The following is a 15,635-nucleotide window of genomic DNA, read 5'->3' as shown; positions in this document are numbered from 1 at the left end:
CTCTCTCACTCATGTCAGAGTTCAGTGAGGTGTGTCTGGTTGGGTACCTCTTCTCCAAGCAGTAATTCCAGGCCTACGCTCTTTTGGTCTTGTGATTTCACTGTTACCAGTTTGATGCCCAGGCTCACCTTGGGGGCCATATTCACTCCAAACAGCCAATGACCTGTGAGGGTCTTCATGGACAGACAGGGTCTGGAAGTAGAATGCTTCTTTTGCCCAATTCTGTTGGTTAGAATTCAGCAACTGGAACACACCTAACTAAAAGGAAGTTGGGAAACATGGTGTAGCTGTGAGTTTAAGGAAGGAAAGGAGCAGAGTTTAGTTAGCATGTAGTCTCTGTCACCAAAGGCCCTCTTGGTTACCCTCTCTCTCTTTCACTTTTCCTCTTACCCATGGAACTTTCTCCTCTCCTTCCCATGGGAATCCTGAACTATTAGAGTCAATAATCATTTACTAAAAATAAGAGTGATCTATAATTGTAAATTCAGTTTTCTAATTTAGCAGAAACAAAGTGGGGGAGGGGGAATCCTGATTTAAGCTACTTGTCATAAAAAAAAAAAACCCACAAAATTACAACTATTAAGTTGCAAAAATTTGGGAACAATATCACCCCCTCAATAAAATGAAACAATTTCCAGTACCACTAATACTTGTAAAATGATTATATATCTATTCTCTTCATATTCTTTTCCATTATAGGCTATTACAAAATATTGAATATGCTTCCCTGTACTATACAGTAGGTCCTTGTTGATTATCTGTATTATATATAGTAGTGTGTATCTCTTAATCTCAAATTCCTCATTTATCCTCATTTCACTTTTCCCTTTGGGAACAATAAATTTGTTTTCTATGTCTGTGAGTCTATTTCTTTTTCATAAATAACTTCATTTGTCATTTTCTTAGATTCTGCGTATAAGTGATGTGTAATATTTGTTTTTGATTTACTTCACAGTATAATAATCTCTAGGACTATCTATGTCACTGGAAGTGGCATTGTGTTTTTTTTGTCTAATAATTTCTTATGTCTAATAATTTTTGTCTAATATTTATGTCTAATAATTATTTTTTATGTCTAATAATTATTTCATTGTATAAACCACATCTTCTTTATCCATTTCTCTGTTGATGGATAGTTAGAATGCTTCCAAGTCTTGGCTGTTGTAAACAGTGCTGCAGTGAACATTGGGGTACATGTATCATTTCCAATTAGAGTTTTCTCCAGTTATATGCCAGGAGTGAGGTTGCTTGATCATATGGTAAATCCATTTTTTACTTTTTAAGTAGCCTGCATACTGTTTTTCCATAGTGGCTGCACCAATTTACATTACCACCAACAGTGGAGGACGGTTCCCTTTTCTCCATTACCTCTCCAGCATTTATTATTTGTAGACTTTTTGATGATGGCCATTCTGACTGGTGTGAGTTGATACCTCATTGTAGTTTTGATTTGCTGTTCTCTAATAGGCGATGTTGAACATCTTTTCATGTGCCTGTTGGCTTTCTCTTATAAATTCTTTTAAAGGAACTTCCATTCATTTATGAGTCTCCTTTAGCTTGGACCTTAAGTTGCCAAAGAGCTTTCAGAGAGCCAAACTTCATGGTTCACTTCAGCACCCCCACCCCTATTACCCCTACCCCTGCCCCAAAGCCTAGATTTGGAAGAAGAGAACATTTGAAATGCTGTAAAAAGGAGAGAATTACAATGATATCCTTTGGACTTTCTCTTCAATAATATGTGCTTTTGCTACATTTACATAAAGATTTAAGATAGTGTCTTCCTTTTGCTTAGAAGGAAAGGTTACTGTTATATTAAATACATTTGTCTTTTCTTTTTTTAAAAAAAATATTCCACAATGGAAAAGGCAGGGCAAAAGGGTAGCAATCTATTAGAACGTTGTATTCATTTCTATGTAAGAGAATAAAGCAGCCAAAGGCAACTTCTCAGTAGTTCTCTGGGTCAGGAAAGGGAAAGATAGTGTGTCTCAGAGACACTGTACTACCCTGAGGTCAAGGCTTCCAGTGTCTGAATTCACACTTCAGTTCTCTGATCCTTTGATGCAGTGGGTTCCAAAATTGCTACTCAGTTGTTTTCTTAAATAAATACATATTAAAGTTAAAATAATAACTTGTACACAGAAAAGAGGCACTGTTTATATTTGAAGAATTTCTCTGTATTATCAGTATGGCAATGCTTACAAATAGTTTAATCTCACAGTGTTGCAGGCAAGTAGGATACACTCCAGCACAGGAAATGCCTCTTATTGGTTACTGCTGGAGGCCAGACATTCAGCTAGAGGGGGCAAAGAATTCAACAGTTAAGAATTAATGAGACCATGTGAATAAAAATAAATGAAAAAAAAGGACAACAAATACATAAATGTTACAAGGATCTTGGGCACTAATTATGATTTTCTAGCATAGACTGTGAGTTAAGGAAAGATTGAAGTGAGCTGGAAAGGCCAGTCATGGAAAGGGTGGAAGAACATGAACCAGAAAAAAAGTGTTGAAGGTTGAAGGTAGGTGGGCTTTGTCAATATAGTCAAAACGCAAACACACTAAACCCATAGGATCTTGTTTTATTTATTTGACAAACATTTGAGTGATTACAATGTATCCAACACCATGCTGGTTAATGAGGATAGAGATGAGTGCTGAAGTCAGAAATTACAGAGCTATTCAATACAGCTATAGATTTAAGAGGGCTTGGAATCAGTGTTCAAATGTCAGCTACATTATTTTCAACCTGTTTGGACTTAGAGAAGTTGCATTATCATTTTAGGCTTAAGTTTCCTCATCTCTAAATCTAAAACATAATGGCTCCCTGGCAGGGCTGTTATAAGGAGTAAGTGAGAAAATTTATCTCAGTTATTAAATGATGCCTTGTATATATGTATTAAGAGCTCAGAAAATGAGTTTCTTTCCCTGAATTGGAGCTTATATTTAGCAGGCAGTAAGAGAGGTATTGTGTACTTCATTGGAAGACAATCTGTGAGTTCGTTTCAATGCAGCCTTCAATTTGGGCATGTTTTGTGGGTCATAGAGAGTCCTTACAGGTTCCTGCTCAGGGTAATATTGTCCTCACTTTGGGTGTGTAATATGTGAACTAGAGCAGAGAGACAAGGTGGCCAGCTGGGTGATTTTTAAAACCTGATGTCCCAGAATAAGGAATATTGTAGTCCTCTATGTTTAGATGGATGTAGTCTGTATTTCATAAGGAAATGCATGTTATAAATTTATGGAATGTATGAAATTATCACTAGGAGTTTATATGCTGTTAAACTGTTCCTTTACCCAGTCCTAATTAACCTACCCATCCTCCCCTTAAAGAGGGGCCTCAGTTGCCTGGAAGACTAATATGCTTTCAGGTATTTCATGCATTAAATAAAATTTTGTATGTGCAAAGAGAATTTTTGTCTTTGAACTAATTCCATTAAATATCTGTGGAAAGAGCTTCTTCAGTATGCTACTTGGATATACCTGGGGGTACCTTAATTGGTGAATATAAAAATGATGGATACTCAGCAGATATTAACTGAATGTTTAGTACTTAGACATTTGTGCAAGTTTTTTTTAGGGATAAGATGGCCTGAGCCACTATGTTTAGCACATTAGATACTTGTGGATCCCAAGTCAAATGGGGATTTCAGTACCATTGCTGCCTTGTCTATATTGAACAATTGTGCAAAATGACATGGATCTGATTACTGATAAGGTTCTGTGTACTGGACTATCAATATGGCCAAGCCCCTACACCTTGAATACAAAAGTCAAGGCAAAAAGCAAAGCATTTGATCTGATCTTTCAAATTCTTACATCTTTGATTGCCATTGGGGAAATCAGTTTGTACCTTAAAGTGTACAAAAATCACACCAAAATCAATCAAGAGGAGAAAAAAAAAATCCCCCACTGATTTTTCAAATTCTTTTCTCGTTACTATGCACTACAGATGGATTTTTATATGAATAGTACATGTGAGTAGAAATACTATATATGTCTCTTGATATGTAAACTCTTGGATAAAAGCCTTGAAAAGCAAATCATAAGCACATTTCTCAAGATATACAGAATCTCAACAGAGGGAGAGATAGGTAAATAAAATAGGATTCTATGGCAGGAGATAACCTGAGGCATATACAGAGTCAGGAGATAACCTGAGGCATATACAGAGTCGTGGAAGGAGGGAGGAGAAAGAGATAAATTTTAGGGAGGCATGAGACAATTGAGTTGGACTTGAAGGATAAGTGGGAGTTTTCAAAAGTGAGAGGACAAAGTATTACTAGACAGAGGGGGAAGCTTCACAAGCACAAAGACATGAAAAAGTGAAAGACGTTGGGGCACCATGGAGAGCAAGGTAGAGTGGAGCTTAGGAGTGGGAGTGATGGAACTAAAACAAGGAAGCTAAGATAGTTCCAGAATCTAAGCAGACTTATCTTTGGAACGAAGGGATTTGTATCTCCAATAAATGAGCCATACAGACAGCAGCTTGAGGATTTGTGTATGCACATGTGCATTGGTACCCATGATGGGACCTACAGCTAATTTTGTTTAAGAGCAAATATGTAGGGGGACCCAAATCAAACATCCATTCCTCTCTTGATTGACTTATGTGGAAGGAACAACAGATTTTCATATGAACTGACCTGCAGTAATCCCCCACCCAGAAATAGTTTTTACTTTCTTTTGGGGAGGATGATAATAACATTTGAAAAAGCAGTAAGCCTTTCTTTCTCATTTCTCAAAACATTCTCCTTTGATGACATCTAGCTTATTGTAGAGATTGACATTTCCATAGTGGAAGGGGAAGGAGGTGAATTTTATGATAGAGCAAATATAGAGAGTATATTAATCTTATGATTTTTATACAGATGTAGCTTATCTGCTATTCAAGGAAGAAGCCACCACTAAACAGAAAATGAATATATTGTTTATTAAGCAAAAGAAAGCTGTATTTATAAAACAGAGTGAACAAAGTAAACATACGCTCTTATATAGGCTTGAGGGAAGGCTGGAGTTAGAGTTGAGAGGAATCTTACAAGTGGGAGTGTTTGGGGACTAGCTGACTTTTATCTCAGAAATCCTGGGCACTAGACAGAGGCTACTGTTTATGTTTGTTTGTTTTTTTTTAATGACTTATTGTTTCCATTATAGGTTTATAATGTTCTGTCAATTTTCTACCCTACAGCAAAGTGACCCAGTCACACATACATATATACATTCTTTTTCTCACGTTATCCTCCAGAAGCTACTGTTGATTAACTGATTTTTGAAAACATCCTTACTGACGTAGTGTTGGAATAGATTGATTTCAAACTGGTTCTAGGTATTACATGTTCAAAGTTTAGGGAAGAGAATTATCAGTCTCTTTCCTTTCTCAAATTTGTAAAATAGACCCATTGTTTTCTTGGTGGACATATGTGTAAAAACACAGTGATATAAAAATATCAATTTTACGCATTTACTATATGCCATATATATAGTATTACTTCATATACATAATTTAATTTCTACATCAGTTTTAAGAGATAAATATTATTTATTTTCTACATTCCACTGAAGAAAAAATTTAAAAATAGAGATGTTGAGTAGCTTGCTCACTGGTAGAAGCTAGTAAGTAGTTACTCAGATTGATGTGCAGATGAGGAAGCATGCTGGCTCCTGGGTCATGGTGGAATGTACTGGAGTGTTTGGGGACAGTGCTTAGAGATGAGTCTGGAGCAGATCTGTAGGTATTTGAGAGACAGCTCCTGGACTCCTCTATGACCCTGTCTCCCAGGGCTCTTCAAACTCTATAATTAGGTGTTTCTACTATGCAGCGTTATAGTGATAAATATCACATGGTGACATTGAAAGCATCATCTGGCAGATTCAACAAGAGGAGCAAATATGAAATGGCTTGTATACTCTTATTGCAGAGATAGAAACCTATCAAGGGACATGGTCAGCCTATGCATGTCAACTGTGGGTAAGTACTGATGATGTGTTAATACAGAGTTTTTTATTTAAAACTTCCCTGTTCCCAATCAGATTGCAAAAGGTTAAGATGTTGCTCGTGCCTGGTGATGGCAAGGATGTGGGGAAGCACACACCGTTATGCTCTGCTGCCAGGGAGTATAAACTGGTATAGGTTTAATGTTTCCCACTAAAATTAAGATTGTGCAATTTTTTCCTGCTGTATAGCACTGGGATCTATGTCTCATTACTTTTGATGGAGCATGATAATGTGAGAAAAAAGAATGTATACATGTATGTGTAACTGGGTCACTTGCTGTACACTACAAAATTGACAAACACTGTAAACCAGCTATAATGGAAAAAATAAAAATCATTATAAACGAGAAATAAAAGATTGTGAAATTTTTTTTTTGGCACACCATGTGGATCAAGGATCGAACCCACACCACAGCAGTGACCCAAGCCACTACACTGACAATGCCCGATCCTTAACCCACTGTGCCACTAGAGAGCTCCAAACTTGTGTAAATTTTTATTTAGAACTTTGCCTTCCAGAAAGTTACTGAGTAGATATACTTGCATTTGTGTCCAACGAAGGATGTTTATGACAGTAGTTTATAATAGAAAAAATGGAAATAAACTAAATGTTCATTAAGAGAGAAATGTTAAATTTTGATAACTAATTGATTACTGGTTAGCTTAAATAATTATAATAATAAGTAACTCTAGGTAAATCTCTGCCTATATGTATGAAAAGTTTATGTGCATATTGATGTGAGGAGGAAAAGTGTGTTCAGAGAGAAGGGTGTTATAGAATAATATGGAAATCATATTCCTTTTTGTGATGTGAAAATATGTGCTCTTATATGATCATATATTCTTGGAAAATATCTGAAGAAATAACAAGACAATTAGGAGTGGCCAGCCTTGGGTACTGGGGAAGCCAGGAAGGGTGTTTTTAAGTTTTGCTTAGTATTCTGATTGTTTGAATTTTTTATTACATGAAGAGCATGTTGCTTTTTATTAATAAAAATAAGGCTTAAGATTTTTAAAAAAATCGCTTGATTTTGTTTGTTTTCTCTTTAAGATGATTCTGTGTGTTTCCCAGTATCTTTCTTTCTTTTTTTTTTTTTTTTTTGTCTTTTTGTCTTTTTGTCTTTTTAGAGCCACACCCACAGCATATGGAGGTTCCCAGGCCAGGGGTCTCATCAGAGCTGTAGTTGCCGGCCTACGCCAGAGCCACAGCAATGGCAGATCTGAGCCGCATCTGCGACCTACACCACAGCTCGTGGCAACTCCAGATCCTTAACCCACTGAGCGAGGCCAGAAATCGAACCCTCAACGTCATGGTTCCTAGTTGGATTCATTTCCACTGTGCCACGATGGGAACTCCCCCCAGTTTCAATAATGCCAGTCCTCCCGCCCTGGTTTCCCAGACATTTCCCAATGGAGGGAATGGTGCAGTGTGCCTGGTTAGGATGACCAGGAGAGCACCTCCCAACTCTGTCTCCATCCTTCCTTCTTCTAGCCTGTAGGTCTTTGCCCAGAGTGCTGAGCATCCCAGAGGATTCAATGGAATAAGAGGTGAGAAAGAACTTGTTGCTGTTGTAAGTAGGAATTTCCCGGAGGGCAGAGGAAGCTTCACACTGTGTGTTGAAAGGTAATTCAGTTGGAGCAAACTAGGTAGAAACAAAGATTGTGATGCCAGCATATAACCTCTTGTATGTAGATTGACTAATTAGAAATGAGAGAATAAATTAACCTAAATTGAACTAAAGTTTAACTTTATCTGATCTATGAAGAAGAGATTTGCCAAGCACAGTAGTAGTTTATAAGATAGCCAAAGGCTTGCTTTATCCACTCTCTAGAACTCCTGTTAAAAATGAAATGAACTAATTATCAGTATGCAAATATACTAGTAATTATAAATAAGCTTTATCTTTTAATTAAAACTGGCCAGAATTATGTATGCTCATGTGATAAAGTATTATGTGCTATTACAGATGATTTTAAAGAAGAATTTTGAAACTGATGGGGAAAACATGCTTGTGAGATATGTTTAAAACCCAATAGTGTTCTCAGATTTGCTCATAGATCCTGCTGAGGGATAATGAGATGGTTAGACACGTGCAAGGTCATCTTCACATACAAAGCATGAGTCTAAAGCAATATAGGTGAGAGAAGCTTAAAGATTTTATAAACATTCCAATCTATTCTTTTGTAAAGGAGCTAAATATATCATTCACTAGCACATTCTGTGCTTAATATACTTCTATTTAAAACTATTATAAATTTTTAGAGAAATCTGATAGATTTTATCACTGATCTTAGTCTAGACTGACTGCATATTGCCTAAATTCATTTAGGTATTATCTGAGTCAGATATAGTTCATCATTGGTTATTAGTCAGTTGCCTTTCTGAGGAATAATTTTTTAAACAAAATGCCCTGGAGTTGGGAAGTTAATGTAGACAGGAGCATGCCCTTAAAAAAACATACAGTCTAAAGGCAGAGAAGGTATGACTTTAAGGATAAATAGAGGCTTGGGTGACCTTTATAATGTGAGTACATAGATTTTTCTAAGTTTCTAATTAGAAAATAGTTTAAGATCTTTGGTTAGTTAAGCTCTACAGTGTTGGTAATATAGTAAATTATCTAGGAAATAAAGCATTTAATTAGAATGATTTTCCCACATGTAGGGGATTGTGATATTTTTCATGTCCACACGATGCTTTCTCTGCAAAGTTTATCTGACACTCAGAGTGGTTAGTGATCCCAGGGATGAGCTACCTTATTTCTGTGAGCCTCAGGATTCTAATTTTTCAAATATTTCAACTAATACCTAATATCATCTTAGTCCACACATATATGGCACGTGATAGGTGCTTCATTGATAAATGTGAGTTTCTGTGCATTCCCTCTCTATGAGTTGTGCAAGGCAGGTTACTCCCTGAGAAGCTCTGTCTGAAATCTTCCTAATTAGTGTCTGAGTAAGAAGCCAGGTCTATGTCAGTGACCTGATTTATTCTCTATTGGCCCAAACAGCTGAGCAGGAAACAAAGAGGTTCTATCTACTTCTAAAACAAACTTCTGTGGGTTTTGTGTTGTTGTTTATGTTTTGTTTTGTTTTGTTGGTCACCCTACATAAAATATTTGTGAAATTTCTGCAGGTTAATACCTTTGCTTTAGTTCAAGGTTCAAGATTATGCTTTCACTAATGAAAAGCAGGGAAGTAAAGGATGGGATGAAGCAGCTGGGCTTATACTAAGTTCTATACCCAGGGTTGCTTTGAATTGATATCTATCATAATGTCTCCTCTCTCCTTACATATACCAGTCACATGCTAGATTTTTATTACTGAAGTTTATAGCCTCTCCACAGCAACTTGTCTACCCCCAAAGTTTCTTATGGTCCATTCCGGGATGCAGTCTTTGAAAAGACACTTGTTTTCTATGAGCATTTTCTTAGCCATCAATGCATTTACTTTCATACCTGCTTGTTATGAAAGACCAAGAAATCTGAGGCCACTCATCCTGCATCTTGATAACTGCTATTCTAATCTCTACGTGTGTGTCAACCACCTATTTCTTACTTTCACCACTTTTTTAATTAAAATGAAACAAACTTTATTAGAAATAAGTTGGAGGAAGGATGGATAGGGGATTTGGAATCGGCATATGCACAGTATGTTGTATGGAATGCTTGGGGACCAGTGGGGACCTGCTTTATGGCACAGGGAACTCTACCCAATATTCCATGATAATCTATAGGGGGAAAAAATCTGAAAGAGAATGGATATGTGAATATGTATAACTGAATCACTTTGTTGTACAGCAGAAATTATCACAACATTGTATATCAACTATACTTCAATAAAAAAAGAAATAAAACTTAAATTAAGATTCTTCTGAAGTGAGCAAAATATGAATTAAATATGCATGAGCATGCAAAGGCTCGTGTCAGAGCCTTTCTTGGGAACAGGATCAGAGAATGTAGTAGTGATTTTTTAATGGATCAGAGACTGAAATAAGCATAAGGATAAAGAATGGACCAACAAGTTAGAAAGAAAAAGACTGAGGCTGCTTATGACAATTTTTTGCCTTCTTCCTGAATTTGCCCAAGGCTAATTATGGGATAATACTTCACCAAAAGAGGGTTGTCTGCCTGCTCAAGGCAGATACAGAATCTGCCCAACTGGCATCATTGCAGAAAACAATTACAGAATGTATTGAGGATAAGCATATATCAGGAGAGGCCCAGCCTATGTTTGGTTTTCAGGACTTCAGTAATTTTAAAAAGTGAAAAGAAAGAACTACCAAACCAAGTCACAAAACTTTAGTATGGTTTAAATGATTACATTCAGCAAGTGAACACTTCTTTCATTTAGAAAGAAAGCCAGAAGTCTTGATATGAGACTCACTAAGAATGAGCATTGGGCCAAGTAGTCCATGTGGAGCCCCCATCTCAGGTGCTGGCATGGGTTGATACCAGTTACTCTTTGATCCATTCCATGATAAATGTTTGATCCATTTCCATGAGAAATGTTTGCGATCAATTATTCTTAGATAATAGCAAGACCTGAGTGCCAGAGGGGTTCTTCTCTGACATCCACTGCCTGGTGACATCTGGAAGAGAATCCTCAAAGGCTGCTTCCAGAGAGTTACCTTGAAAAACTTGCTACCTGTATAGCTGGAAACTTGTCCTACTTTTGGCTGAGCTGAGGGTAGGAGCTGACATTCCCTGAAAAGGGTGTGAGAGAGGTTTGGGCAGAGCTGTGATACCATTGCTCACTATTTGTCAGTGAGCCCGAAAGTGGTAAACTGTATTTTCTTCTTCTTTTATTCCATAGCCTGTATTCCCCACATTGGAAACATCCTAACACTTTTTATTTCTAATACCCCCACAGGCGGTCGATATACTTGTTAAAAAAAGAGAAGACATTGAGAAAAATTATACCACTTATATCAATCATGTTCTTAGGATGTTCAATAAGCAGTGTTATGAGCTGCCATGATATGATAGAAACTCCAGGCAGGGAGGTTTTCTTAGCTGTGTGTATTGGGATGTGAAGTGCTCTCGATAAATCATATTAAATATAAATTGTAGAATTAGCATGAAATTAATAAGCAAAGCTTAGAAAAGAATAGGTTGATGTAAAATGAAAAATATTATGCAATCTAATGTGCTTGGCTAAGATTGTTCTCAGGGTAGTTGTTGGAGAAGAAGCCAATAATTATAATATGACAGGAAATTAAAGAGCAAATGAGGAAAGATACTTTCAAAGGGGCTGGGTGACTAAGGGAAGAAATGCCTCCAGCTGAGGAGAACTTCCAAGAGAAAGATCTGATTCTAGTGAGATGTTTTTCTTTTCTTTTCTTCTACTTTTATCATCCTCAGAGACCTTGGGAGAAGATGGACAGGTGGTTCTGAGAATGAGAAGACACAGTAAATGCCATGGCCTTGACCTTGCAGGGTTCATGGACTGTGATGATCTAATTCAGGTGTAGAGTTAAGTCTTGGATCATGATTTTAGGTGTTACCCAAGTGTTGAGAGGTAAATGATCTCATAAAATGTATTCTAAACACCAAAATCTGTATTTACTGCCTTGTCAGGTGTATTCTGTCTTTGTATCACCAAGTAAATTAATGTCTTTTTAAAACTCCAGTTGGGGAATGAGTTAAATCATTCCATTCCTTGATGGAATAAACAGTTTGTTTTGAAATTATTAGTAATGAGCATTTTTGGTCATATAAGTAAGCTGTGATACTCTTTTGTTTTATTATGTTTAATATGATCAAATAAGATTCAGAGTTGGTAAACATGTCTTTTAGGACAAATTGGCGCTTTTATATTTTTAATAGGTATATATGAAGGTAGGACCATTTTTTCCTTGAGGTTTACCTGCCACATTAAGATAAATTTTTAAAAAAGAAATGATCAGGTTTCATGGGCCATGTAGAAATATTTAAAGACTCAGAGAAATCCAGGTTTCTTTCATAGCCTTGGAGCCCTGGTGAGCTGCTCTTCCTTCTGTGACTATCATTTGAGGAGGGAAATTCAATGGGGCAGGAAGTATTTGCATCTCTAATCATGTGTAGCCTGGTGGGTTAGCAGTATTTATCACACACACACACACACACACACCCTAATCACTATTTTCTTTCCTAGTCTCTGATATGAGATCAACTTAAAGAAATATCTCTGAACTCCTCATTCAAAATCATATTTAGGAGTAGAAAGAAAAGCAAATGAATATTTATTTAATACACACTTAAAGTGCCTTGTCTGAGTCTGATAAAATATGGTTCATCAAAGAAAGCTGATGTACAAAAATTAAAATATGAATCATGTAGATATTATGGTTTTGATCATTCAATGTGCTTAAAAATGGCCTGTGGGGCTCGGCAAACGTGCACATCCCCAGACCCCCACTGATTCTGGTTCTGTATTTATGAAGTGGCTCAGGAATTTGTACTTTTACAAACAGATCTGGTGATTATGTTGCAGGTAGTGCAGGAAACACTGAGAGGATCATCTTAAACCTGTGCTTTATGTTGACCATGGTGAGATAATCTTAAAATTATTACCTGGGGTCAGACATTTGAGCAAAAGCTGTGTCTGAGGATTATTCAGCAACTACTTCAGTTATAGCAATTCCATGTGAGTGTATATGGCAGATGGAAGAAAATAGAAGTGAAAAATGGCTTCTTGCTGCTAAAGGACAATGGCAAATTTGACATCATATTTCTAAGTTTAAAAAGGAAAAACTGATCTGTAAAAATGCAAAAATTATGGTATTTACCTTGTAGGGAGGACTAAACAAGGTAGTGATTATAAACTACTTCATATAGTATTTCACATAGTGTCTGAAATACGCTTAATAAGCACCATGTATTCTTCTTACTTATTATCATTCTGTTATTATCTGAGCTATGCATCCTATTCTCTGCTCTATTTTTAGTAAAGTTGCCCTAAGGGCTTGTTTATTATCTTGTGGTTTGAAGAACAAGATTTTCTGTGAATCAGAAGAAGATAGCAGTTTCTGACTCCATTATTCTTTTAAAAAAATAACGCAAGTATTTTGATTAAAATGGGAGTTGGAATTTAAAAACAAGGGCTTGGTTTTATTTATAGGGTTCATGGTTGTAGAGCCCTGTGGCAATACAAGATCAGTTTCCATAAATTTTTTAAATTACTTAATGAATTTTATTATATTTATATGTGTATAACAATCATCGCAACCAAATTTTACAGCATTTCCATCCGGAACCCTCAGTAACTTATTATTTCCAAAGAGACAGGTTAGGGGCTGGGGAGATGCACTGAGAGTTTCCATACAATTTAAGAGAGTCTTAGATAGCCTGAATGGTGAATGGCTGGGATAATGCCTTTGTTGTCAGGAAGATCACAAGATCTTTCTTGCTTTATACAGTTGGAGTATTTTAAAAAGATGTGGTTAAATTAATTTTAATGGAAATGAATCCAACTTCTGAAGCATCCAGGACCTCAGGTCAGGGCAGTCTTGTCAACCCCCAGTGACTGAATTAGCATGATGGACGTAAACACTGGAGAGCCTTTGTGAACTTCTTGCTTTTATTCCAGCAACTTAGTTTTCCAAGGACTGAAAGGCCAAACCTTTAAATAGCACTTTGATTCTGTAATTAGAAAATCCAACATGCTGAATTTGAGGGGGAGGTGAAGGGCCCCTTTATGAGAGCTATTAGTCTTTTGTTTACTCTAACTGTCTAATCTTGGGGTTTGGAAGCTTTATCTGGGGTCAAATTGTTCAGACCTTGTTTTATACAAGAGAGAAATTCCTGTGGATGCACGCTTTCTTCCTTTGGGTAAAAATTTTCAGAATTCCTCAGGCAACACAGAGAACACATGGTCTAGGACATCTGCCATGTCCCCCAGCAACTCAGTCCTAGTTTTGGTGAGGACTGTGTAGCCACTCTGCCTCCTTTTCTTATATCTAAGAGGATACATTTTTAGAATTTAATTTGACCCTAGAATGTCTCTTAATTTGACCCTTAAATGTCTCTAATTTAATTTGACCCTAGAATGTCTCTTATACCTCACCTCCTGTGAGGTACTGCAACTCACAGTTCTCACTAAGTATAGGACTTAGAGAGTATAGGTTTCTTTCTAGAAATGGATCAGGCCCTGACCCACACCTTAGGGAATTCTATCCAGGTTAAATTCCTTTTCAGAGGATCTGACCTTGAAACACAGGTATTCTCATGACTATACCACCAATGCCACTTGGAAAAACTGACTTTGAAATACATTGGAAATGATGTCCCTTTCTAAGAAAGATGAATGATAAGGACCTCCCCTTTTATTGTGTGATGTGAGATCTGTTATATTCTCCTGAGAGGTAGATGATGCCCAACATGGTAATTCCAACAAAGCTATTTCCTGCAGTGATGAACACAAGCATCCCAGATGCATTTGTGCCATATGGTGGGCCCTGCTGCTATGTCAGGTGAACCACTAGGTTTTCTTTATGTTGTGGAAAGCAGATTTGATTAGAAAGGCTCCTTAGGATCTTAAAATTTTGCTTATGGAAAAAAATATTCCCCAAATGGAAAATTCCTCAAATGAGAATATACACTGGTTCTTTTTCATTAGTAATGACAAAGTGCATCTAGATCACTGCAAATCACAACTATCTTCAGCTAAGTCTGCATCCTACCCCTTTAGAAAAAGTGCAGAGTCAGGTTTCCTTATTGCCTTGTGTAGTTCAGTCAGGACAGTTTTTTTTTTTTTATAGTTTCAATATTTACTAAGTAAATTCCATTAAAATTTATTTTCTCAGAATTATCTAAACTGATGAAATTCACCAAAAATTAGTGAATCTTCCATTTTATTTTATATAACATGCATTGGCATTTGTTTCTTAAAAAAGTAAAGCACACCAAGAGCAAAAAATAAGGATATGGGGCAGTTCTGCATGCAACTTTGGGTGTGGTGTATGTTTTGCTATCTTGCTGGACCAATGGATGTTTGTCTGGTGATGGTTAACTCCCTTTAGGATCAAGAATGGTGATGCCTCCTGCCTTTCCCTGCCCCTTTAAGCATCAGCTCATCCTGTCACTTTTTTCAGGCTGATCAAGCCCCTCGTTTTGGAACTAGCAATGCATGTTTAGCTGGCCCCCTTCATTTCAGACCAAGTTGTTCTGTTTCAAGTGTGTTAGCTTTTTCCCCAAAACTGGGTGTCAATTCCTCAAAAGCAGGTGAAATGCTGGGGTCAAGAACTAAAGAAAATCAAGGTTCAGTAATTTCTGGAACTTCCCCCTTATCTAGTTCATCATTCTAATGTATGACATTTCTATTTAATAAAAGTTTAAAAACTGTCCTATAAAATATTTCTAAACAAAAGTTAATTGTTAGGATCTAGGCTCTACGGAAGCTAGAGTGCCACTGAGGGAATAAAATAGATTAATTACCTTGACTTCATGAAAGTAATTCCTCTGTAGTAAGAAAGCAGCTCTGCCTGTCAGGGTTTCAGAGTGAAGGAAGAAGGCATTTTTAACAGCAGATTGGAAAAGCAAAGACAAGGGGCTGATGACTGACTTAGTCACAGATACAATCACATTTATGTCTTTTATTTAGTAGGGGAATATTTTTGAAGTTGAATGAATCTTACAACATTGCTACTTTCTCTTCATGCACATTCA

General features: G+C 36.7%; 1 protein-coding gene across 1 annotated transcript in view; it reads left to right on the top strand.

Annotated features, from left to right (window-relative positions):
* TRPM3 (transient receptor potential cation channel subfamily M member 3) overlaps window positions 1-15,635 on the top strand; it is an 849,162-nt gene that overhangs the window by 233,509 nt on the left and 600,018 nt on the right.

Source organism: Sus scrofa, chromosome 1 (assembly GCF_000003025.6).
Source record: "Sus scrofa isolate TJ Tabasco breed Duroc chromosome 1, Sscrofa11.1, whole genome shotgun sequence".
NCBI lineage: Eukaryota > Metazoa > Chordata > Mammalia > Artiodactyla > Suidae > Sus > Sus scrofa.
The sequence above is the reverse complement of the archived record's forward strand: the minus strand, read 5'-3'. Positions and strand labels throughout refer to the sequence as shown.